This window comes from Myxine glutinosa, chromosome 10, assembly GCF_964187855.1.
Source record: "Myxine glutinosa chromosome 10, kmMyxGlut1.1, whole genome shotgun sequence".
Taxonomy (NCBI): Eukaryota; Metazoa; Chordata; class Myxini; order Myxiniformes; family Myxinidae; genus Myxine; species Myxine glutinosa.
Genome location: NC_136270.1, coordinates 118,736,203 through 118,761,202, shown reverse-complemented (window position 1 = coordinate 118,761,202; position 25,000 = coordinate 118,736,203). Strand labels below are relative to the sequence as shown.

Genomic DNA, 25,000 nt, shown 5'->3' with positions numbered 1-25,000 from the left:
TATTGCCTACCAATAGCATAACGTATCTTTCGACAAGGCTTTGCAGGCAAACAAGCACAGGAAAGCATTATTTGATTCATCAAGCCTGCGTCACATCCCAGGACTCCAGATGCACAATTTGTCTCCTGCTATCACATTCCAATTGGAGAACATTAAAATAACTTATACAGAGAAAGACAAACATGGAAATAAGCAAAATTAATGGTATGGCTCGTCAGGCAGGCAAAGTATAATCCAACTTGTGCTGTAAAACCGAGATGTATTAGTAAAATATTTGTGGTTCATTAGACACGTTTCACATCAAGGGTGTTTTTAATGAATGTTCTCCAGCCATGACGCATTCTCCTTATAATCGCAACATGGCGGAGGATAGTGACATGAATGTTAAAATGTTTTGCTATTAACCGTGCAAATTAAACCTTCAGGGCCGCTCTTTATGCTGCACATAATGTCGGAACTGAAAGCTCGGGTTTGGCCGGTCAATTTGCACACTGAATGGTGTTTGGAAAATGGCACGGAAACGTCAATTCACGGCAAACAGCCCCACGCACGCTTTCTGAGGCATAGAGGGAAGAAGAGTTATGGGAGGGAGAGGTAGTTGTGTATACAGTTTGTCTTAACTCTCGTTATTAATATTTAAAAAGATCACAGTTTAAAATGTACAATCCCAATATACTTACTTTAAAATGGCGTGCTTATCAAGAGAAGGTCATGAAATCACCAAAATTGAGAAAACACTTGACTTATTCAACTTTTAGAATGCCGACAAATGCATTCGTACTTGATGGGATATATTTTCTTGATAAATGATAACATTAGTATAAAAAGAGATGAAAATTGGGAAATCGGGGTTAGGTTTTGGTTTAATTACTTGATGTGATATTTCAAGCACTACACACTTTAATGAAGGGGTAATCAAATCATATATAAAAGCTTTTAGGGGAAAACAAAACACCATGTTTGCCTCTCTGGCCCTTCCGCTCCTACTCTCTCGCTGCCTTTTCTTCTTCTTCTTGCACTCGCAACCTCCCAAAACGATCTTTGATATGTGATGACCAAGTGTTCATTTTGTAAAGGGAATTTTAATTTTACATTTCATTTACCGTCTACATCCTGGATAAAATTTTGCGCATTCAATTGATTGATCATAGAACCCCCAATAAACTATCAAATTGTGAAAATAATTTAAATGTTGTATCAAAAGAAATCTAGGTTTATTAACTGTTGCGGAATCAAACTCAGAACGCTCGCAAGAAATGAGGCTTTATTGAACTATTTCTCTACCCATTCCTACAACACAAGAATGCAGATTATTAGTTCGATAAAGAAGGCAATCAAAGCATCCATCTCTTTCTAGTTCCTTGCAAGCATGCAATTACACACCTGTTAATTTCAGTAGTCTACAGTGCTGGGATACAGTATGCCATCCGATCACGCACCGAATGGACACAGTTTATATAAGCTCCCTCAAGGTCGTCCCTTTGCTCGAATCGTCTCTTCACTCAGCTCGAGACTTTACAACATATTTCACCACATTAACATTAAGTTTTTTTTCTTAAATCCATGAAAGCATATTAACAGATAAAGCTGCTCGAGTGAAGCAAATCGAATTGTGGAAATTTTCGATGTTCCCCATGTGATAAGAACTTAAGGATACAATTGGAACTGATCATATACAAGTTTACTTCCAAGAACAATGAAGTTATAAACAGGATCCAGGGTGCTGCCAACAACTCGCCAGCTTTACACTGGGCACTGTGGGATCTTTAATGTCAACTAAACAATGCCGACAGAAGGGACACCCAGCTTAACGTCCACCCGAGGGACGACGCACACATCGATGCCTCGCCCTGCCTGCAAAACCACCAGGTCGACAGTTTATAGCTCGGTCGAGATTCCTACCCATACTACTGTGCCTTGGAAAAAAGATGTCCACCTGGAGGCTATAATGCCAGCCCTGGGAAAAAAAAAATTCATCATGAATTATAGCACTTTTGCTTTTCTTCACGATGAAAGTGTAAAATCCTTCTATATATACCGTCACCTCACACTCATCTCAGGAAAATCGCACAGCGTGCGCCACCATTGGGGTTTCAGTGTAATTAATACTTTTCCAAGTAAAGATTTACGTCCATCGTGCTCCTGGAATTAAAATTTCTGATTTTAGAGATTTATCCTTTGTAGTTTTAAACTTTGGTAATATAAAGGTTTGTGAATGCAAAACTAAATTATTTTCTGTATTTTAAGTATATGCAGGATCGCCATTAAGTGGAGCACAATATAAATAAAATCAATGGAGTTTTACGATAATTCACATAGTTTAAGAGAGTAATCCCTCCTTTTTTTTTTTCTTTTTTTTTTTTTAAAGTTTTTTACTTTAATTTTAATGGTAGTTCATGACTTAAGTTCTTGGACCACCAACAAATGTTATTCGTTTATTTGAGGGAACACATTTTCTTGACATGGCCACAATGTGACGTGTGACATGCGTGGCCACCATCATCACTTTCCTCCAGTCTGCTTCATTAAGTGCAGTTCTTCTTGCATCTTTTATAGACAGGCCTACAAGTTTGATGAGTCGCTTTATGTCCACCTGCAAGTGTCCTCCAACACGTATGTGATCTCCCCTAACCCTAACCCTAACAACTCTGGTGGTGGTTGGCTGCGTCACTTTCAGGGTGGCAGCAGAGATGTCCATACCGTCTCCGCCGCACTCGATAGATCAGAGTGGCTGGAGTTGATCTGCTTGGCTCAACGTCTCACTTCGGCATTAGTGAGTGATGTGATCTCACCATTGTATGCGAAGAATTCCTCGAACGGATTTCATGTCGAAAGCATTGATGCATCCTACGGTGGCAGTTCCAGTCCATCTTTCGGAGCCCTCGGCGAAGATTGAGGTTATGAGTTTTCTGAATGGCTGGAGATTTAGGCACTGGTTGATGAGGGCTTTCCAGATGTTGGAGACCGATACCAATGTGGATTGAGTAATGGCAACTCTTCTTCAGCTTGGGATTGGAGTCGCCTGATGAGGAGATGCGAGAGCCAGGGTATATTCAAACTCTGAGACCGTGTCCATCGAGCAGTCAATGTTGACACTAATTGTCGGAGGAAGTCCACCACACCCAATGCACTGCACTTTAATTTTAGGATGGCTTGCTTTGTAGACCAGGCTGAGATGAGTTGCTATCGAAGTGGTTGAGTGCCGATGCAAGGATGTCTACTGTCTCCGCTAGAAGCATCACATCATCAGCGAAGTCCGAGTTAGTGCAGGTGTTCTTAGTGCCTAACTTTTCTTTTTCTTTTTCTTTACAGGAGCAAGGCTCATGGAAGAGCAGTGTTGACTCTACATTCGTGGCCGCCATTTTGCAGTGTGGCATTCATGATGTAATCCATTGCTTGGAGAAACAGGGTTGGTGCTGGTACATTTCCCTGTCACACCGCTCCATTGATTACAAATGGGTCTGACATCTCAGTTCCGATGCGAACATGGCTTTCTGTGTTTGCATAAAGAGCCTGTACGAGTCGACATGTAATTCAAACGTAATATATAATCACTGAAGGACCCCTAGGGTGTCATAAAGGGGGTCGGCATCTTTATCTCTCGTACTCGGCGGTTTCCGGGGAGGGATCAGGGATTGTGGAGGGAGTTGGGGTGTGGGTTCATAACAATCTTTCAGACTGGCTCTAAAAGTCATCAGGGTGTAACATGTAGCTGTATGAATGGTCTCTGAGTAGCAGGGAGATTAAGCAACAATGTCAAATGTAAGACCTCAAAAAGAGTATTGAAAGACAAATGCCTTCTAATTCGAACAAGGCCCAAAGCCATCCATAAGTTTTAAAACGACGTTAAATGGATGTGGTAACCTATGTAGTGAATCTTTCTTGTTACAATAGATTCACCATGATGTACAATTTTTCACATGTATCTCTTGATCCCGATCTTCCCCTATTAATTCCCATTTCCTTTATGGCACACGGGTAAATATGCTATTTTGTAAAATGTATACACAAATATTGATGAAATTTTCTGACAATTTCTGCATACAGAATGTTCCATCTGGGCCTTAAAAATAATTTTCAAACTGCTTTGAAAATGTATACACATCAACAAACTCGTAGTTGGGCATGTCACCTGACATGTCACCTGACATGGATTCAAAATGTATGTGAAGTCAAAGAACGGTTTCGTGTCAGGATTTTGAGATCCTGAAGATATATTCCTGGTTTAGAGATATTATTACAAAAACTGTGCAATTTAAATTTTATAAACGACGAGCCGAAAGCACCCGGCGTTGCCCGGGTTCTTTTTGAATGAATTTACTACTATAATTCAGCTTTTACTTGCGGCCGTAGAAGGTTGACTACTATAATTCAGCTCAGCTTTTAATTGTGAAATGGGCCCAGCCCGGCCGATGCGGCCTCGACCAGCCTTGCCACCTAGCCTATAACCTTCCCGGGGCCCGTCCCGACATTTTTGGTTCTTTTTGAATGAATTTACTACCATAATTCAGCTTTTACTCGTGGCCGTAGAAGATTGACTACAATAATTCAGCTCATCTTTTAATTGCGAAATGGGCCCAGGCCGGCCGATGCAGCCTCGACCGGCCTCACCACCTAGCATATAACCTTCCTGGAGGACCGTCCCGACATTTTTGGTTCTTTTTGAATGAATTTACTACCATAATTCAGCTTTTACTCGTGGCCGTAGAAGATTGACTACAATAATTCAGCTCAGTTTTTAATTGCGAAATGGGCCCAGCCCGGCCGATGCGGCCTCAACCGACCTCACCACCTAGCATATAACCTTCTCGGGGCCCGTCCCAACATTTTTGGTTCTTTTTGAATGAATTTACTACTATAATTCAGCTTTTACTCGCGGCCGTAGAAGATTGACTACAATAATTCAGCTCAGCTTTTAATTGCGAAATGGGCCCAGCCCGGCCGATGCGGCCTCGACCGGCCTCGCCACCTAGGCTATAACCTTCCCAGGGCCCGTCCCGACATTTTAAGTTCTTTTTGAATGAATTTACTACTATAATTCAGCTTTTACTCGTGGCCGTAGAAGATTGACGACTATAATTCAGCTCAGCTTTTAATTGCGAAATGGGCCCAGCCCGGCGGAGGAAGCCTCGACCGGCCTCGCCACCTAGCATATAACCTTCCCGGAGGACCGTCCCGACATTTTTGGTTCTTTTTTAATGAATTTGCTACCATAATTCAGCTTTTACTCGTGGCCGTAGAAGATTGACTACAATAATTCAGCTCAGCTTTTAATTGCGAAATGGGCCCAGCCCGGCTGATGCGGCCTCAACCGGCCTCACCACCTAGCATATAACCTTCTCGGGGCCCGTCCCAACATTTTTGGTTCTTTTTGAATGAATTTACTACTATAATTCAGCTTTTACTCGCGGCCGTAGAAGATTGACTACAATAATTCCGCTCAGCTTTTAATTGCGAAATGGGCCCAGCCCAGCCGATGCGGCCTCGACCGGCCTCGCCACCTAGGCTATAACCTTCCCAGGGCCCGTCCCGACATTTTAAGTTCTTTTTGAATGAATTTACTACTATAATTCAGCTTTTACTCGTGGCCGTAGAAGATTGACGACTATAATTCAGCTCAGCTTTTAATTGCGAAATGGGCCCAGCTCGGCGGAGGCGGCCTCGACCGGCTTCGCCACCTTGCCTATAACCTTCCCGGGGGCCCGTCCCGACATTTTTTGTATTGGAGGTTTCCTTCTATCTTTCACCGTTCAGGAGATTAGCGCGTGCAGACAAACAAACAAACAAACAAACAAAAACTTTCTTTTATATATATATAGAAGAAGATAGATGAGCATATTTTGCTGATGTTAAAACAATTTTTGCTTTGCACTGTAATGTCGTAATATAAACGCGTACCTGCTCTGTGGATTATTTGTGACATTTGAACCCGATATATACTCACAGTGGGAACACGTAGTGAACAAGTTAAATAGAACGAGTAAAATATCTGCTACCAAACACATTACATGGCTGAATATTTCAACCAACGTTATCGAATTACAACGTCAATGTCATTTCTGTCTTCAATTGAATTGGTAGGCCGTCAGGATAGCCTAGAGGTCGGTACACTGTCCTCCGAGTCGTCTAGCTGGGGTGGGATCTCGGTCCAGCTATAAACTGCCGTCCTGGTGGTCCGCAGGCATTACGATCCATCAATGTGTGTAATGTCCCTTATATTGATGACAAACTGGGTGTGCATTGATTAGAACGTTAAATATCCCACGGTGTCCACAAACAGAAGGTGAGCTATCGCAGGTACCCTGAACAAATTACAAGTTCCTGCATTCTGTCGAGTATCCTGTGTCAGATTTACAACCCATCCAGGATTGTAACCCCAAGTCAAGCAACTCTTCTGTCAGAACCAACTCTCTGTAAATACCATGATGCATAATAATAACTGGAACGTCACTCGGTATAGCGCGTACCAAACCTATTCAACCAGGCTGAACAGGTCACGTTTTGTATCAAATTGGCCGGATCTGCACCAAAATTTAATCGGCTTGTTCTTGTCAACAACCCAACTCATCCACCAAGTTTTGTCATAATCCTTCTTCAACTTTTTGAAATATCATGTTATATAATATCGTTTTTGACCCTATCGTTTTCAATGGTGAAGTCACTTGAAATTATTTTTTAATTCTCGTATCTGGATCAGGCTCCGGATTTTCACCAAAATCCACTCAACTTCTCCATGTCCCACATCCAACCTGTCCACCAAGTTTCGTCCGAATCTTTCTATAACCTTTTGTGATATCATGCTCAGAAAAACAGACAGACAGGGGTGAAAACATAACCTTCGTCCACCTTCGGTGGCGGAGGTAATAATAATAATAACAAGAAAGAGCAATCAGAGATTGCAAACCCTCGCCAGGATGTATTTTCAGTGGATTTTAAGGCTTTTGTGTTAAAACAAATATGGCGTCCGAACCACGTCACCGATGACGTCATCATTATTTTTTCTCCACCAGTTTATGCCGACATGATGCTCAAGAAATTTCATCTTGATTGTATGAAGTTTTGTACTTGTCGAATTATGACGTCATAATGGAGGCACTTATGACATCATCATTAACATATTTTATTCCCCATGGAGAGTTCTTTACAAGGAGCCATGTCTCAATTCTTTCTATTCAGCGCTTTCAGAGATATAGAGGTGCAAAGTTTTTCGGTTTTCCCAAGATGGCGGCCGAACCACGTGACCTATGACGTCATAATTATCATTAGAAAATTCTACAGGTGGAGTTGCACCTGTGGTGAAAATTTCCTGTCAATTGGACCAACGGTTGCAGAGAAAATCAGATTTATTCTGTGCGGACAAACAGACAAACAGACAAACAAACGGACTCAAATGCAATACCCTCTCCTCTGGCGAGGGTAACAATAATAATCGGTTGGTTTTCACTGGAATGTTATTTAAACAAATTATATTCCAACAAAACAAGAAGTGTTGTAGTTTTCAAAAAGTAAAAAAAAGTGCAGCAAAAATTGTTTACATTGTTCGGTTGTGGATAAACGGGAAACTTTTGTTTGCAATATTTACTTGTGCTCAATGCAAAAAATACCCACATGGAAGGTGCCAGTTTGTTCTGCTTTTGGAAATGTTAAACTTGCAGCATAAATGAACAAAACCGGTCCAGGAAACTCATGTGGTTTTGCCCACTGCGTTACGGGTGACCTTTCCTTCTTAACTCTTCCTTTTTTACTTCATCCATCTTTATCCCTCTGATGCATACTTCTTCTACTGTTCAGCATTGTAATTAGGAAGTGCACTTAGTAGGCTGGGACATTCTACTTGGTAAACTTGTGAAATTCAATGTCTCCAGCTTACTCTCCGTAAATGCTATTGATTTATGTGTAATGGATACAACGTGCAGATAATCTTGCACTCTTGCCCTGTCTTTCGGGAAGAATCGTCAGACGAACCCATATCTTTGTTTCTAAAATCAACCACTGGAAGGGGGTTAAATCTCTCAAACCTCTGGGCCTCGCCATCAGCTACAATCTTTTCTCGACACACTATATATCAAAGCTGGCCTCCAAGGCTTTGAGTATGCATTTTCCACCGTGCTGTCTTTCCTTGGCAAATCTGAACTTCACATAGCGTTGAAGGCCTTTGTCTGGAGCTCAATGGAGTACTGCTCTTCCCTACAGACTGGCGCCTCCCCACGTCACACCAGTCTCCTGGATTATGTGGAATCGTTAGCTCTCAATATCATTGGCATTTTCCACAAAGAAGGAGAAGCACAGGGCCTGCTTTGGTCTCATCACAAACAAGCTGGTGGCCCCTATTTTCCACCACGTATCCTCAGATCTAACTCCTTCTGCTCTCTCATCCTAATCTTTCTCATATACTAAAATAGTTGTAAACTAGAACGGCACTCAGTAGAGAACATACCTCCACCTGGTTGGCCCTATCTCTCAATGGTGAAGAATCAATTAAAATATTCTAGGAACTGGATCCGCTTATTCACCAAAATCTAATCTCTTTGTCCTTGTGACACACCCAACTTCTCCACCAAATTTCGTCCGAATCCGTCAATAACTTTTTGAAATATCGTGCTCTATATTGTTTTTGGCCCCATCTCTCCAGGGTAAGGAATCACTTAAAAAATTAAATAATTCTCATATCCGAATCCATATTCAGATCTTCACCAAAATCGAATCTATTTGTCCGTGTCAGACACCAAACCGATACACCAAGTTTCGTCCAAATCCATCCACAACTTTTTGAGACATCCTGCTATGTATCGTTTTTGGCCCGATCTCCCAATGGTGAAGAATCACTTAAAAAATTCTGCTAGGCGGATCCGAATCCGGATCTTCACCAAAATCGAATGATTTCGTCCTTGTCACATTCGCTACATCTCTGCCAAATTTCGTCCGAATCCGTACACAACTTTTTTGAGATATTTTGTTCACAAACAAACGGACAGGCAAACAGACAGTGGTGAAAATATAACCTCCATCCACCTTTGGTGGTGGAGGTAACTAGAATGGCACTCGGAAGAGTGCATACCTCTGCCAGTCTTGTACAGTTTACGTTTTGTATCCCGATAATAGGCCAGATCCAGACATGAACCAAAATCTAATCGGCTAGTTCTTGTCACCTACCCAACATCTCCAGCAAGTTTCGTCCGAATCCATCCACAATCTTTTAAAATACCCTGCCATATATCGTTTTGGCCCTATCTCTCAATGGTGAAGAATCACTTAAATATTCTGGGATTCGGATTCCGTTATTCACCAAAATCTAACCAATTCGTCTTTATCACACACCCAAACTTCCCACCAAGTTTCGTCTGAATCCGTCCACAATCTTTTAAAATTTCCCACTATATATTGTTTTTGGCCCTATCTCTCAATGGTAAAGAATCAGTTAAAATATTCTGGGATCTGGATCCGGTTATTCACCAAAATCTAATCAATTCATCTTCATCACACACCCAAACTTCCCACCAAGTTTCGTTCAAATCCGTCCACAATTTTTTTAATATCCCGCTATATATCGTTTTTGGCCCTATCTCTCAATGGTGAAGAATCACTTAAAATATTCTGGGAATTGGATCCGGTTATTCACCAAAATCCAATCAATTCGTCCTTGTCACACACACAACATCTCCAAGAAGTTTCGTCCAAATCCGTCCACAATCTTTTAAAATATCCCGCTATATATCGTTTTTGGCCCGATCTCTCAATGGTGAAGAATCAGTTAAAATATTCTGGGATCTGGATCCGGTTATTCACCTAAATCTAATCAATTCGTCTTTATCACACACCCAAACTTCCCACCACGTTTCGTCCAAATCCATCCACAATTTTTAAAATATCCCGCCATATATCGTTTTTGGCCCTATCTCTCAATGGTGAAGAATCAGTTAAAATATTCTGGGATCTGGATCCGGTTATTCACCAAAATCTAATCAATTCGTCCTTGTCACACACACATCATCTCCACCAAGTTTTGTCTGAATCCATCCACAATTTTTAAAATATCCCGCCATATATCGTTTTTGGCCCTATCTCTCAATGGTGAAGAATCACTTAAAATATTCTGGGACCTGGATCCGGTTATTCACCAAAATCTAATCAATTCGTCCTTGTCACACACACATCATCTCCACCAAGTTTTGTCTGAATCCATCCACAATTTTTAAAATATCCCGCCATATATCGTTTTTGGCCCTATCTCTCAATGGTGAAGAATCACTTAAAATATTCTGGGACCTGGATCCGGTTATTCACCAAAATCTAATCAATTCGTCCTTGTCACACACACAACATCTCCACCAAGTTTTGTCTGAATTCATCCACAATTTTTAAAATATCCCGCCATATATCGTTTTTGGCCCTATCTCTCAATGGTGAAAAATCAGTTTAAATATTCTGGGATCTGGATCCGGTTATTCACCAAAATCTAATCAATTCGTCCTTGTCACACACACAACATCTCTACCAAGTTTTGTCTGAATCCATCCACAATTTTTTTAATATCCCGCTATATATAGTTTTTGGCCCTATCTCTCAATGGTGAAGAATCACTTAAAATATTCTGGGATCTGGATCCGGTTATTCACCAAAATCTAATCAATTCGTCCTTGTCACACACACAACATCTCCACCAAGTTTTATCTGAATCCATCCACAATTTTTAAAATATCCCGCCATATATCGTTTTTGGCCCTATCTCTCAATGGTGAAGAATCACTTAAAATATTCTGGGATCTGGATCCGGTTATTCACCAAAATCTAATCAATTCGTCTTTATCACACACACAACATCTCCAAGAAGTTTCGTCCAAATCCGTCCACAATCTTTTAAAATATCCCGCTATATATCGTTTTTGGCCCGATCTCTCAATGGTGAAGAATCAGTTAAAATATTCTGGGATCTGGATCCGGTTATTCACCAAAATCTAATCAATTCGTCTTTATCACACCCAAACTTCCCACCAGGTTTCGTCCGAATCCATCCACAATTTTTAAAATATCCCGCTATGTATCGTTTTTGGCCCTATCTCTCAATGGTGAAAAATCAGTTTAAATATTCTGGGATCTGGATCCGGTTATTCACCAAAATCTAATCAATTCGTCCTTGTCACACACACAACATCTCTACCACGTTTCGTCCGAATCCATCCATAGCTTTTTGAGATATCCTGCTCACAAACAATCAGACAGACAGGGGTGAAAACATAACCTCTGTCCATCTTTGGTAGTGGAGGTAAGAAACATTTCATCCTTTGTTCCCATTTGGCCTCAACCATGAACCCACAAACAACGGCCTGAATAATTGTCCCCTGATAATGATCCAGCCTTCCCTCTCTAACTCTCTTCCCATATTATTGCTGTTAAAATATTCCGTATCTTATTCGCATTCTGCTTCAAACTGCACGGCGGTGGTGCACAGACGTCCCATTGCCTGACTTTCTTGATCCAATGAGTGTTTCATTTTTACTGTTCAGCAGATTGATGTTAAATCACAGAAAGCCATTACTGTTTCTGGATTGAGTTTTCAATTCTTCTCTCAAAAATGTCACTCAACCAATAACTTATCAACCCGATCACAGATTTTACTCATGAGGGGAAGTCTCACTTTACTGCCACTTAAGTAGCAGAGCAAAAGTGACAACCTGTTAACCTGTTAACCTTCTTTCCTGGAAGTCCTAGCAGTGTCCATGTGTTTTATACCTCTTCTCCCCCCCCCCCCAACCCCCCCAAGCCTTCTACCTCCCACAGATCTCCTGTTATCCCTGTTCTCTGCTGTTGTACTTGTGTGCTTCCCTCTCTCTCTCTCCATCTTGTCTCCCGCTCCCTTTATCTTATGTTTTATGTGTCAGTTGACACTGAAAGTTCATGCTATGGGACCTCGCTGCAGCTGTAAGGCGCTATCTATATATTACATACATCCTATGTACGATCCTCCCGAATGCTTCCTAATGTTTTCATAGCAGGTTAGAAATAATACAACAGGTGATTTGTCATCGCCTTCGCAACAAGTAGGGATTTGAACATGCAATCCGTGTCTTACGATGCGGAAACTCAGCCAGTTGAGTGTACATGAAATTTGAACCTCTCCCATCTCTCCCCTCTCTTCCTTTGCTCTCTCCAGGGTCTCGGATTGCTTGCTGAGTTGAGTAAACCTGTGATTGCAAGTTCAAATCAAGACGCATCTGGAAGGGCAACTGTAAAGCACCGAGCGTATTCCTTGTCTGCGGAGCATTGCATCGACGGCACAGCCTTACGCCAAACAATAAGGTAACCAGGAAGCATCCTCTGTGCAAGATCGGATTTCTTCCTGCACCAACTACCAACTACCTGCAACTTCCTGCAACTACTGCTGGGAAGGCAATGGCAAACCACCCATTATCATACTTGCTCAGGAAGCTGCTTCGGCGGCACCAACGCTCGGTGAATAGTGTGGTACATCAGAGAGAGACAGAAATTATTTGTAGATTGCCCCGAATGTGGATGTGGATTGCCCCTAATGTGGATGTAGATTGCCCCTAATGTGGATTGCCCCTAATGTGGATGGCCCCTAATGTGGATGTAGATTGCCCCTAATGTGGATTGCCCCTAATGTGGATGGCCCCTAATGTGGATGTAGATTGCCCCTAATGTGGATTGCCCCTAATGTGGATGGCCCCTAATGTGGATGTGGATTGCCCCTAATGTGGATTGCCCCTAATGTGGATGTGGATTGCCCCTAATGTGGATGTAGATTGCCCCTAATGTGGATTGCCCCTAATGTGGATGTGGATTGCCCCTAATGTGGATGTAGATTGCCCCTAATGTGGATTGCCCCTAATGTGGCTGTGGATTGCCCCTAATGTGGATTGCCCCTAATGTGGATGTGGATTGCCCCTAATGTGGATTGCCCCTAATGTGGATGTGGATTGCCCCTAATGTGGATTGCCCCTAATATGGATGTGGATTGCCCCTAATGTGGATGTAGATTGCCCCTAATGTGGATGTAGATTGCCCCTAATGTGGATGTGGATTGCCCCTAATGTGGATGTGGATTGCCCCTAATGTGTATGTAGATTGCCCCTAATGTGTATGTAGATTGCCCCTAATGTGTATGTAGATTGCCCCTAATGTGGATGTGGATTGCCCCTAATGTGGATGTGGATTGCCCCTAATGTGTATGTAGATTGCCCCTAATGTGTATGTAGATTTCCCCTAATGTGTATGTAGATTGCCCCTAATGTGTATGTAGATTGCCCCTAATGTGGATGTGGATTGCCCCTAATGTGGATGTGGATTGCCCCTAATGTGGATTGCCCCTAATGTGGATTGCCCCTAATGTGGATTGCCCCTAATGTGGATGTGGATTGCCCCTAATGTGCATTGCCCTTATGTGGATTGCCCCTAATGTGGATTGCCCTTAATGTGGATTGCCCCTAATGTGGATTGCCCCTAATGTGGATTGCCACTAATGTGGATTGCCCCTAATGTGGATTGCCCCTAATGTGTATGTGGATTGCCTCTAATGTGAATTGCCCCTAATGTGGATGTCGATTGCCCCTAATGTGGATGTGGATTGCCCCTAATGTGGATTGCCCCTAATGTGGATGTGGATTGCCCCTAATGTGGATGTGGATTACCCCTAATGTGGATGTGGATTGCCCCTAATGTGGATGTGGATTGCCCCTAATGTGGATGGGCCCTAATGTGGATGTGGATTGCCCCTAATGTGGATGTGGATTGCCCCTAATGTGGATTGCCCCTAAAGTGGATGTGGATTGCCCCTAATGTGGATGTGCATTGCCCCTAATGTGGATGGCCCCTAATTGTAGATGTGGATGTGGATGTGGATTGCCCCTAATGTGGATGTGGATTGCCCCTAATGTGGATTGCCCCTAATGTGGATGTGGATTGCCCCTAATGTGGATGTGGATTGCCCCTAATGTGGATGTGGATTGCCCCTAATGTGGATGGCCCCTAATGTGGATGTGGATTGCCCCTAATGTGGATGTGGATTGCCCCTAATGTGGATTGCCCCTAATGTGGATGTGGATTGCCCCTAATGTGGATGTGGATTGCCCCTAATGTGGATGGCCCCTAATTGTAGATGTGGATTGCCCCTAATGTGGATGTGGATTGCCCCTAATGTGGATTGCCCCTAATGTGGATGTGGATTGCCCCTAATGTGGATGTGGATTGCCCCTAATGTGGATGTGGATTGCCCCTAATGTGGATGTGGATTGCCCCTAATGTGGATGGCCCCTAATGTGGATGTGGATTGCCTCTAATGTGGATGGCCCCTAATGTGGATGTGGATTGCCCCTAATGTGGATGTGGATGTGGATTGCCCCTAATGTGGATGTGGATTGCCCCTAATGTGGATTGCCCCTAATGTGGATGGAACATCCTCTTTGATTGTCGAAATTGATGGACATCCCACTCAACGATTGGGCGTGCAGTAAATGCACATCGTTTGTGGTCAATTTCACAAAGATTTTGATGGGAAGACGTCCGATCAATGGGAAGAGTAGATGAGAGTAAATGTTAATGGGAAACTTATGGAGTCGGTGCTAAGTCGACCTCGGTCTCAAGGGGTTTATTGGGGGCATGCACACGTCAACTAGCGGAGTTGTCGATACGAGTAAAAACACTTGGAATATTGCAATTCGTAACACCGGAGGTACGAAGTTGCCCGGACTTCATCCATTTACCTGATGAGTTTACTCATGGTGAATTATTCTACCATATTTGACAAACATGGACGTTGTATCGGAGAGGTTCAACATTGCTTTCATGACAAGGATAATGTTAGTAAGCATGACCCAAGGCTCATGGAGAGGTTTGTACATACATCATAAGCAGGTAAAGCAATAAAGGAATCATTTGTGTACGTTTACATGGAATATGAAGACATTGGGAAACAAAGGAATCATTCCTCATTCCATTAGGAAGCAAAGCAAAGAAATCAGAGTCAATGGAATCTCCTGCGATGAAGCTAACTCCGATGGCCTTTCTCTCTCTCACCGCAGGCAGGTCGGTGGTCTTTCTGTCTTCTACCGACTCCTCTCCGGCCTTGCTCCCCCAGCTCCATCTGTGCTCTGTCCCCCTAATATTCCTTCAGGTCGCACAAGATCTGCCTGCAACCCTCTTATAGTTAAACTGCCAAAATCAAGGCTCTCTGCTCACCTTCACTCCTTCATTCCTCTTTTCTCCCGCCTCTGGAACAAACTCCCTCACTCTCTTCAATCCCACTCCACCCTCCAGGTCTTTAAAACAGCTGTTCACCACCATCTCTTATCTTCCCCCATCCAAAACCTTGATCTTTTCTACCCCTGCTAATTCACCCCAGATCCACTTTTTTTGAAATATCAACTTCTTTCCTGGAAGTCCTAGCAGTGTCCATGTGGTTTTTTTTTTAACTCTCCCACCACCCCCCCCCCCCCCCCCCCCATTCCCACGCCTCCTCCCCCCAAGCCCTCTCCCTCCCACAGATCTCCCGATGTCCCAGCTCTCAAATGTTGTACTTGTGTACGTGCTTCCCACTCTCTCCCCATCTTGTCTCCCGCTCCCTTTATTTTGTCTTATGTGTCCGGTTGTTTGTTTTTTGTCATTAATGTTCGCTCCAACACGAGCCTCGATCTTGTATAAAATAAATAAATAAAAAACAGTAAGTTTTCTCATAATCCAACCACAAAGTTTTTGAGACCTCCTGCTATATTGCACATCGTTTGGGCCCCATCTCTCAATGGTGAAGAATCACTTCAAGAATTCTCTTATCCAGATCCATATCCGGATCTTCACCCAAATCCTTGGTCACACACTCAACCAGTCCACCAAGTTTCATCGGAATCTGTGCCCAACTTTTTGAGATATCCTGCTCACAGACAGATTAAAACCAGACACAACCAAGGGGAGTATACATAACCTCTGTCCACCTTCGGTGGTGGAGGTAGTGACCATTGGAGGGATTCCAAGAACTGACTTTCTCTGTTCGCATCGATGACAGGTAAAGGTGCACCCCGTTAGATGTATAATGTTTTGGCCAAATCTAGGACCCGCTATTTTTGATCCTTGAACTCCCGTGAATGACTTGGAATTATAAATAAATAAATCGAAAAATGGCATTAAGTCCTTCGTATCTTCTCAATATTCGATTATCTGCATCATGTATCATTAGTAAACAAAATAGAAATGGCTCTCTTGCTCGTGAGAACAATTATAAACTGTGTAATCACTCATGGCTGATACTAACCTTATTCTCCATCAGATAATTACCCATAATAAGGCAGCACCACTTGTGCATAATGACGTAAGCACTGCTACTTGCCTTTGAAGGACACAAATATCGAAATGCGATGTTTATATCGAATCACGTGACCCCGAGTGCGCACAAGACGCACGTGATCGGCGAACACCACCTCGAAGGAGCACAGACATCAAATCACGTGACACACTGTGCACAACACCTTCAGGTAGCAGACTCGGACCTCGGACTTTAAAAAATGGAAATCCTCTCAAACACAAGCCTGACAATGCAAACCTTTATGACTCGGAATAAGAATTCTCATGTTTGCGCCATTTATGATATATACACATATTATGTAAGCAAAAATGGTGAAATTGGTGACTCACCCACCACACCCCCATTTTTCTTCTCCACTCCGTACACTCCACTCCCCTTACCTTTCCTTCCCCTTTTCTACCACCTTCTCCTGAACTCTCCCACTTGGTGTGTACATACTATGTTCGTGTTAAACATGATGTAAAATTCAGTTTAAATTAACTTAGTGTTTGATATAAACGTTTTAATAAGTCGTAGCAACTCTTATGTCACTATTCCTCCTTATTCCAAGAAATGTTGAGAAGGTGAATGAATAATTGAATGAATTAGGAGAATGATTGAATGAATGTAAACTGGTCCAGCGCATTTTCTTACGCCATTTCGTTTTGGTTACTTTGTGGTGCAACTTCCACAAGCACGAATGTATTTCCTGCACAGTACATTTCCAAAGAGTTTGTGTCCTCGATGAAAGGGGCACACACCACACATGCATACATACACACATCCACACATACAAACATAAACATACAGCTACATATACACACATACATACATACATACATACACACATACACACATACACACATAAACATACAGATACATACACACACATACATACATACATACAAATACACACACATAAACATACATATACATATACACATAAACATACAGACACATACATACATACATACATGCATGCATACACACATACATACATACACACATACATACACATAAACATACAGATACATACATACATACATACATACATACACACATACATACAGATACATACATACACATACATACATATATGCATACATACACACATACACACACACATACATACAGATACATACATACACATACATACATACATACATGCATACATACATACAAATACACACATAAACATACATATACATATACACATAAACATACAGACACATACATACATACATACATACATACACACATACATACACATAAACATACAGATACATACATACATACACACATACATACACATACACATACACGCATACATACATACATACATACATACATACATGCATACACATAAACATACAGATACATACATACATACATACACACATACATACACATACACATACACGCATACACATACATACATACATACACACATACATACACATAAACATACAGATACATACATACATACATACACACATACATACACATACACATACACGCATACATACATGCATACATACATACAAATACACACATAAACATACATATACATATACACATAAACATACAGACACATACATACATACATACATACATACATACATACATACATACACACAAACATACAGATACATACACATACACGCATACATACATACATACATACACACACACACACAAACATACACACAAACACACACACACACACACACACAAACATACACACATATACACACACGCAAAGATAAACACATACATACACACACACGTACACACACACACACACACACACACACACACACACACACACACACACACACACACACACACACACACACACACACACACACACACACACACACACACACACACACACACATACACACACACAAACACACACACAAACATACACATATACACACTCGCAAAGATAAACACATACACACACACGCACGCACACACGCTTTTCATTGATCTACGACATTCGCCTGTTTCACATTCCCATCTAAACCAATGGCTGACGAGGCTGCAAATTCAGGTTCAAATCCCACATCGTAATTGTATTTGTTGCACTATGTACTGACCACGTCTTTGTAATTAATGTTAAATCACACTGATGTCCATTATTGTTTTTCTTTGTCTGCGGATGATGTCTTTAAGCTTCCCATAAATGTACATCAATGTAAAAAGAAAAAAAACCGATGAATTAAAACCCAATCCATCTTACTCTAATGACAACACTCAGATCACACACCGTCCAGCCAAGGAATTGGTGAAACTTTTCCTTTCAAGTCGCATCGTACACAACATGTTGCACATACATGAAGCACACATTTGTCTGAAGGTCTGGTGACTCGGGGTCAGACGTTAGGGTGTGTCCACCACGAGATGCTGGAGTCCACATTTTCGGGTCAAAGACACCAACCAACTCCGGAAAGCACAGACAAGATGGCCGTCCTTCAAAGGTAATATTTAATTTTTAATCCCTGTATTGATCTTCTTTCTGCACTGCCTAAAACACATATTACGTAATTAACAGATATATTACAACATATTGATAAATACGTTTGGACGAATAACAACAGATGTAAGATTTGGGTCTTGTGGTCGGCCATTGTACCTTTGTAGGGTTAAAGTGTCGACCACAACAGGGCAACCAACTCCCTTTCACGATAACATTCACTCAACGCTTCAATCCTTATGCTTTCATCTGATTCATAAATATATCGCAGCAGATCTTTCCGTGTGTAAATGAATAAAACTGTGTTTGTAATTGTCGAGCTGTGTTATGTAATTATTATAAACTGTATGGAGATCCTTGTTCCACTTTGAATCAACAGTGAGAACAATTTCCCAGAAATGTTTCACCAACTCCTTTCAAAACGTTAAAGCCTCAACAAAAAACTGTGCACCCCCTACACATTCTTCTCTTTTCTAAAGTAAATCATTCCGGCCATCTTGAACTCCTCGTGCAACCAGAAATGTATTCGACCGAGAAATTTGCCCGTTACATAACTGTCCGGACCAATGTGAAAGTGGTCCCGAGAATCCCAATTTTAACATATCGACAATGATAAATTCACACTGATCGGGTATTTTTCACTTAAACTCAAATACCTTACATACTTCGGCCTTCAAACTCTCATTAAGGGTTGATTGTGCTGTATCTACAGAGGGAGAGCTAACTCGTTAACAGGTTAACCAAAAGACGATAATGATAAGATAACAGATATGAGTGACATTTAAAAGGACAAAGGCGGAAGGCGACCCGACACAATAGTCCGACACTTGCAAAGGTCTTCTTTTTTGCAATATTTAATTAAATATATTTAATTCGCAGGGATATATATGTATGTGTATATATATATATATACACACACACACACACACAGTATATGTATAAGTATATATATATATATATATATATATATATATATATATATATATATATATATATATATATATATATATATATATATATATATGTATGTATATATATATATATATGTATATATATATATATATATATATATATATATATATATATATATATATATATATATATATATATATATATATACACAGTATATATATACACAGTATATGTCGAAGTATATACGACAGTCCGACAGTAATCACGACAGTCCTTGGCAGTATATATAATTATATATATGTGTATATATACACGTATATATATACATATATATATTGTTGCGGATCTCAAACGTCGGCTCTCCTCTTACCAAGAGGGGGTTAATCCCCTTGTCTTTGATCTGGCCGACGCGACCCTGGAAGTTATGACGTCACTTCCGGACGACGTTAACTAGGGTTGTAAGCCGTCTTCTTATTACCTACTTATTAATGCCGCCCAGTAAGCAAGGGAAATAACTCCCGCTCGAACCACGGATATGATGGGATATGCCGAGCGGATAGCAATCCGCGATCTGAGCTGTTAACAGGTGACTAAACCCGATTCTAAGCGGTTGCGATCGTGCCACGCTTACCCAATGGAGAAAAGACTGATGGATCGGATAAGAGGAAATCAGGAGAATAGGAAGAACAGATGGGTTTATTAACAAATGTACAAGAAGAAGAGGAAACGAAAGAAATGTACAAGATAGAAAGAGGAAGGAGAAGTACACAGGGCAGTCTTAAACAGTCTTATCTTATTCCCTGGACAAATGGGCCCGTCTCACATACAGACACTCACACAGGGATTGTAGATGGTAGGGTGGAACAGGTTGATGGTCACCAGCGTGTCCAGGCTCCGGTCCGGCTCCGGTCCAGTGGGCGAAACCCGGCAGGCTGCTCTGCGTGTAGCGTCACGCAAACGGACAGTTATAATGACGGGGGGGGGGGGGGCGAAAGGCTGGTACTAGCGTACGTAATAGGCGCACGACCCGCGCCAAACGCCCCCTCTCCAAGGTCCTGCTTTGAACTCCCCAATACCAGCGAGCCCTCTTTGATCAAGCACATATACTCTCGAGTTCTTCGTAATCACGACAGTCCTTGGCAGTCCTCTTTTAATCAGCGCCAGCGAGTAAGTCCCCTTAAATGTGCGCTCTCCCAATAAGTCCTCTCAAAAGCCAACCTTCCACCCGAGTCCTGTCAAATGTGCGCTCTCCAATAAGTCCTCTTTCACAAGCGCGCTTCCTTAAAGTCCCGTAAAAGGGCTTTGTGCGCTGGCTTTTATAAGTGAAGCCAGCAAACGCTCCGCGAGCCCCAACCACGCCCTGTCAGGCGATGTCACTCCAGCCCTGGTTGGTTGGTTATCGCTTACCGGCCCCGCCCTGACGTCTGGGTGACGTGGCCACACCTCCTCCTTGGTGCTCCGCCCCCTTTTTCCGGGCTTCACCTCGTGGCTTATGGCGGCATTTAGCGAGCTCACCCTCAAGGGCAGCGAACGCTGTTAACAAAGGCGCGTAACAAATTGGGAAGGGCCATGGGGCACAGACTGGAGCGCGCCTAACGGCGTCGCTTGGAGGGAGGCTGCAAAATGGACGAAAGGGCCTACTTCTTATTTGATTGACGCAACGCAGATTCAACTATTGGAAAATCGCCTTATCTAACACATACTAAGGAATAACTGACGTCCTATGGTGACCTACATGTTGCGTGTGGCCTATCTATGGGGTGCTACCTTTAACTTTTAATGATGTGATATTTATTTACAAGTGTGGGTTCTCAAAACCGCAACAATATATATATATACATACACATATATATATATAAATAAATATACAAAATATATATATATATATATATATATATATATATATATGTATATGTATATGTATATATATGTATATATATATATATATATATATATATATATATATATATATATATATACATACAATACAATACAATATATATATATATATATATATATATATATATATATATATATATATATATATATATATAAATATATATATTGTAGGCAAAGGCGATAATGGAGAAACCTATGTCACCATAATGGACCTCATTATCATGATTATCGCGATAATGTAAAAAATAAGAAAAAGACATAAAATGTCATAGCCCCCGCCGTAGTTTTAATAATTTTGCTGTACGGAATTAAAGGCCATCATTCAGCCATCTTTGGTCGGAAGACAAAACAAAATCTTCTGCATATGTATTGTCTTTGTGCCAAGTTTGAAGAAAATCGGACCATGCATGTTGAAAAATTCTTGGAGACACATGTAAGTAACAAAATGGCTGCCAGTTGGCCATCTTAGATATGATCTCGAAAAAAATGACGTACATACATACATACAAACACATGAGATCTACATGCTAGAGCTGTCCTGGCCCAACATATGTAAGCCATCATTCATTTATCTGTGTGCCAAGTTTGAACAACATCGGCAAATCCGTGTCCGAGAAATGGTTGAGGACGTGTTCAACCTCGTGTTTTTTACAACTAAAATGGCCGCCAGTCGGCCACCTTTGATCGCATCATGAAACAAAATGATGTGCATATGTATACCATCATGTATTGTCTTTGTGCCATGTATGAACGAAATTGGTCCCTACATCTCCGAGATATGGTTGCAGACACAGGGACGCATGAGACCAAATCCAGAAACCCCGTTTCGGACCAAGTCCAATGGGGGCTAATAATATAATTAATGCCTTGAGAACCATGTAGCATACAATAACAATCCACATAAAAACAAACTGAATACCCATAGAGTTACCTGTGCTCGTACTCTTTATTGGCGCTGAGGAAGCGCCTCCAGCGAATGACTTCCAGCCAGTGTAACGCGAATTCCTGTCACAGGAATTCTGAGATCATAAGTGTGACGTGGCAGTTCCTGATTGGTTCGTGTTGGCGAACCCCTTCTCGCTGCCGACGTGACGTAAATTCGCGCACGCGCACTGGTGAAGCTTACTCGATCCCTTATTACATGTACTTTCATTGCATACAAATTATACTTCCTCCTAGAAATTCCATGCCCGAACCTCAGCGCAATCCAAGAGGATTCACTTGTTTCATAATTCTGTTGCAATTTGTTTAAAGTCAAACCTCATTTTAACTGGACGAGCTGTTTGCAAAGCGGTTGATACGGAACGTCCGGCTTGGTTAGCGATAGCAAGCAGCTTGCTAACGGAACAGACCAAGCAAGCTGCTCGCTAACGGAACACACCAAGCAAGCTGCTCGGTAACAGAACACCCCCTTTGTGATGAAAGTCACATGTGACTATATTCATTCTTCAGGCATTTAAAATTACGCCTTTGATGTTGAACTTCGCGGGCTTACAGGATTTCCTAGAGGTACGCACACTCGCCTCCAAGATGTTTGGCCTGAGTTTGAATCCCGACCCAGCTATAAACTGTCAGTTTGTTGTTTCACAGGCAGGGTGGTTCATCAATGTGTGTGCCATGCCGTCCCTCCAATGGACGTTAAACTGGGGGTCTCGTCTGGCAACATGGCTTGGTGGACGTTAAAGATCCCTTGGTGTCCTTCGCAGAGTAGGCGGGTATGGCGGCACCATGGCTGGGCGAACTAACTAGGTGAATGTCAGGCGTCGACATCCGGTTCGTGAATAACTTGTGCCAAGCTTCTCCAGGCCGACCCCACAAGATGGGCTTATAGTGGCCGATAAAGAGCAACAACAACAAAAATATATACATATATGTATATTGTATATGTATATGTATGTACAGTATATATATAAATATATATATATATATGTGTGTGTGTGTATATATATATATATATATATATATATATATATATATATATATATATATATCTATATATATATATACAGTATAATATATATATATATATATATATATATATATATATATATATATATATATATATATATACACACACACACACTAAATGGCCAAAAGTATGCGGACACCCCTTCTAATTAGTGGATTATTGCTGACAAGCATATATAATCAAGCAGACAGCCATGCAATCTCCATAAACAAACATTGGCATTATAATGGGCTGTACTGCAGAGCTCAGTGCTTTCAAAGTGGCACCGTCATAGGATGCCCTCTTTCCAACAAGTCAATTCGTCAAATTTCTGCCCTGATAGAGCTGCCCCGGTCAACTGTAAGTGCTGTTATTGTGAAGTGGAAACGTCCAGGAGCAACAACAGCTCAGCCACAAAGTGGTCGGCCACACAAGCTCACAGAAAGGGACCACCGAGTGCTGAAACACGTAGCACGTAAAAATCGTCTGTCCTCGGTTGGAACACTCACTACTGAGTTCCAAACTGCCTCTGGAAGCAACATCAGCACAACAACTGTTTGTCAGGAGCTTCATGAAATGGGTTTCCATGGCCGAGCAGCCGCACATAAGCCTAAGATCACCATACCATACACAATGCTAAGCGTCGGCTGGAGTGGTGTAAAGCTCGCCGCCATTGGACTTTACATTGTTCCAGCTAAGCCCCTTCGTTCCAGTGAAGGGAAATCTTAACGCTACAGCGTACAATGACATTCCAGACGATTGTGTGCTTCCAACTTTGTGGCAACAGTTTGGGGAAGGCCCTTTCCTGTTTCAGCATGACAATGCCCCCGTGCACAAAGCGAAGTCCATACGGAAATGGTTTGTCGAGATCGCTGTGGAAGAACTTGACTGGCCTGCGCAGAGCCCTGACCTCAACCCCGTCAAACACCTTTGGGATGAATTGTAATGCCGACTGCGAGCCAGGCCTAATCCCCCAACATCAGTGCCCGACCTCACTAATGCTCTTGTGGCTGAATGGAAGCAAATCCCCGCATCAGTGTTCCAACATCTAGTGGAAAGCCTTCGCAGAAGAGTGGAAGCTGTTATAGCAGCAAAGTTGGGACCAACTACATACTAATGCCCATGATTTTGAAATGATATGAGTGATGTTCAGGTGTCCACATACATTTGGTCAGGTCGTATATATATATATATACAGTATATATATATGATATATATATATATATATATATATATATATATATATATATATATATATATATATATATATATATATATATATATTATATAGATATATATATATTGTTGCGGTTTTGAGAACCCACACTTGTAAATATAACATCATTAAAGGTTAAAGGTTGCACCCCATAGATAGGCCACAAGCAACACGTAGGTCACCTTAGGATATTAGTTATTTCTTAGTATGTGTTTAGATAAGGCCATTCCCAATAGTTGCATCTGCGGTGCGTAAAAC

General features: G+C 41.7%; 1 protein-coding gene across 3 annotated transcripts in view; it reads right to left on the bottom strand.

Moving 5' to 3' along the window:
• LOC137433827 (zinc finger and BTB domain-containing protein 7A) overlaps positions 1–25,000 on the bottom strand; it is a 73,082-nt gene that overhangs the window by 30,392 nt on the left and 17,690 nt on the right. Inside the window, exon 2 of one of the 3 annotated variants that reach the window (XM_078786026.1) lies at positions 20,517–20,616. The exons of the other annotated variants lie outside the window; for them this stretch is intronic. The gene's annotated coding sequence lies outside the window, so the exon portion shown is untranslated. The remainder of the gene's footprint in view (positions 1–20,516; positions 20,617–25,000) is intronic. 3 annotated transcript variants of the gene reach the window in all.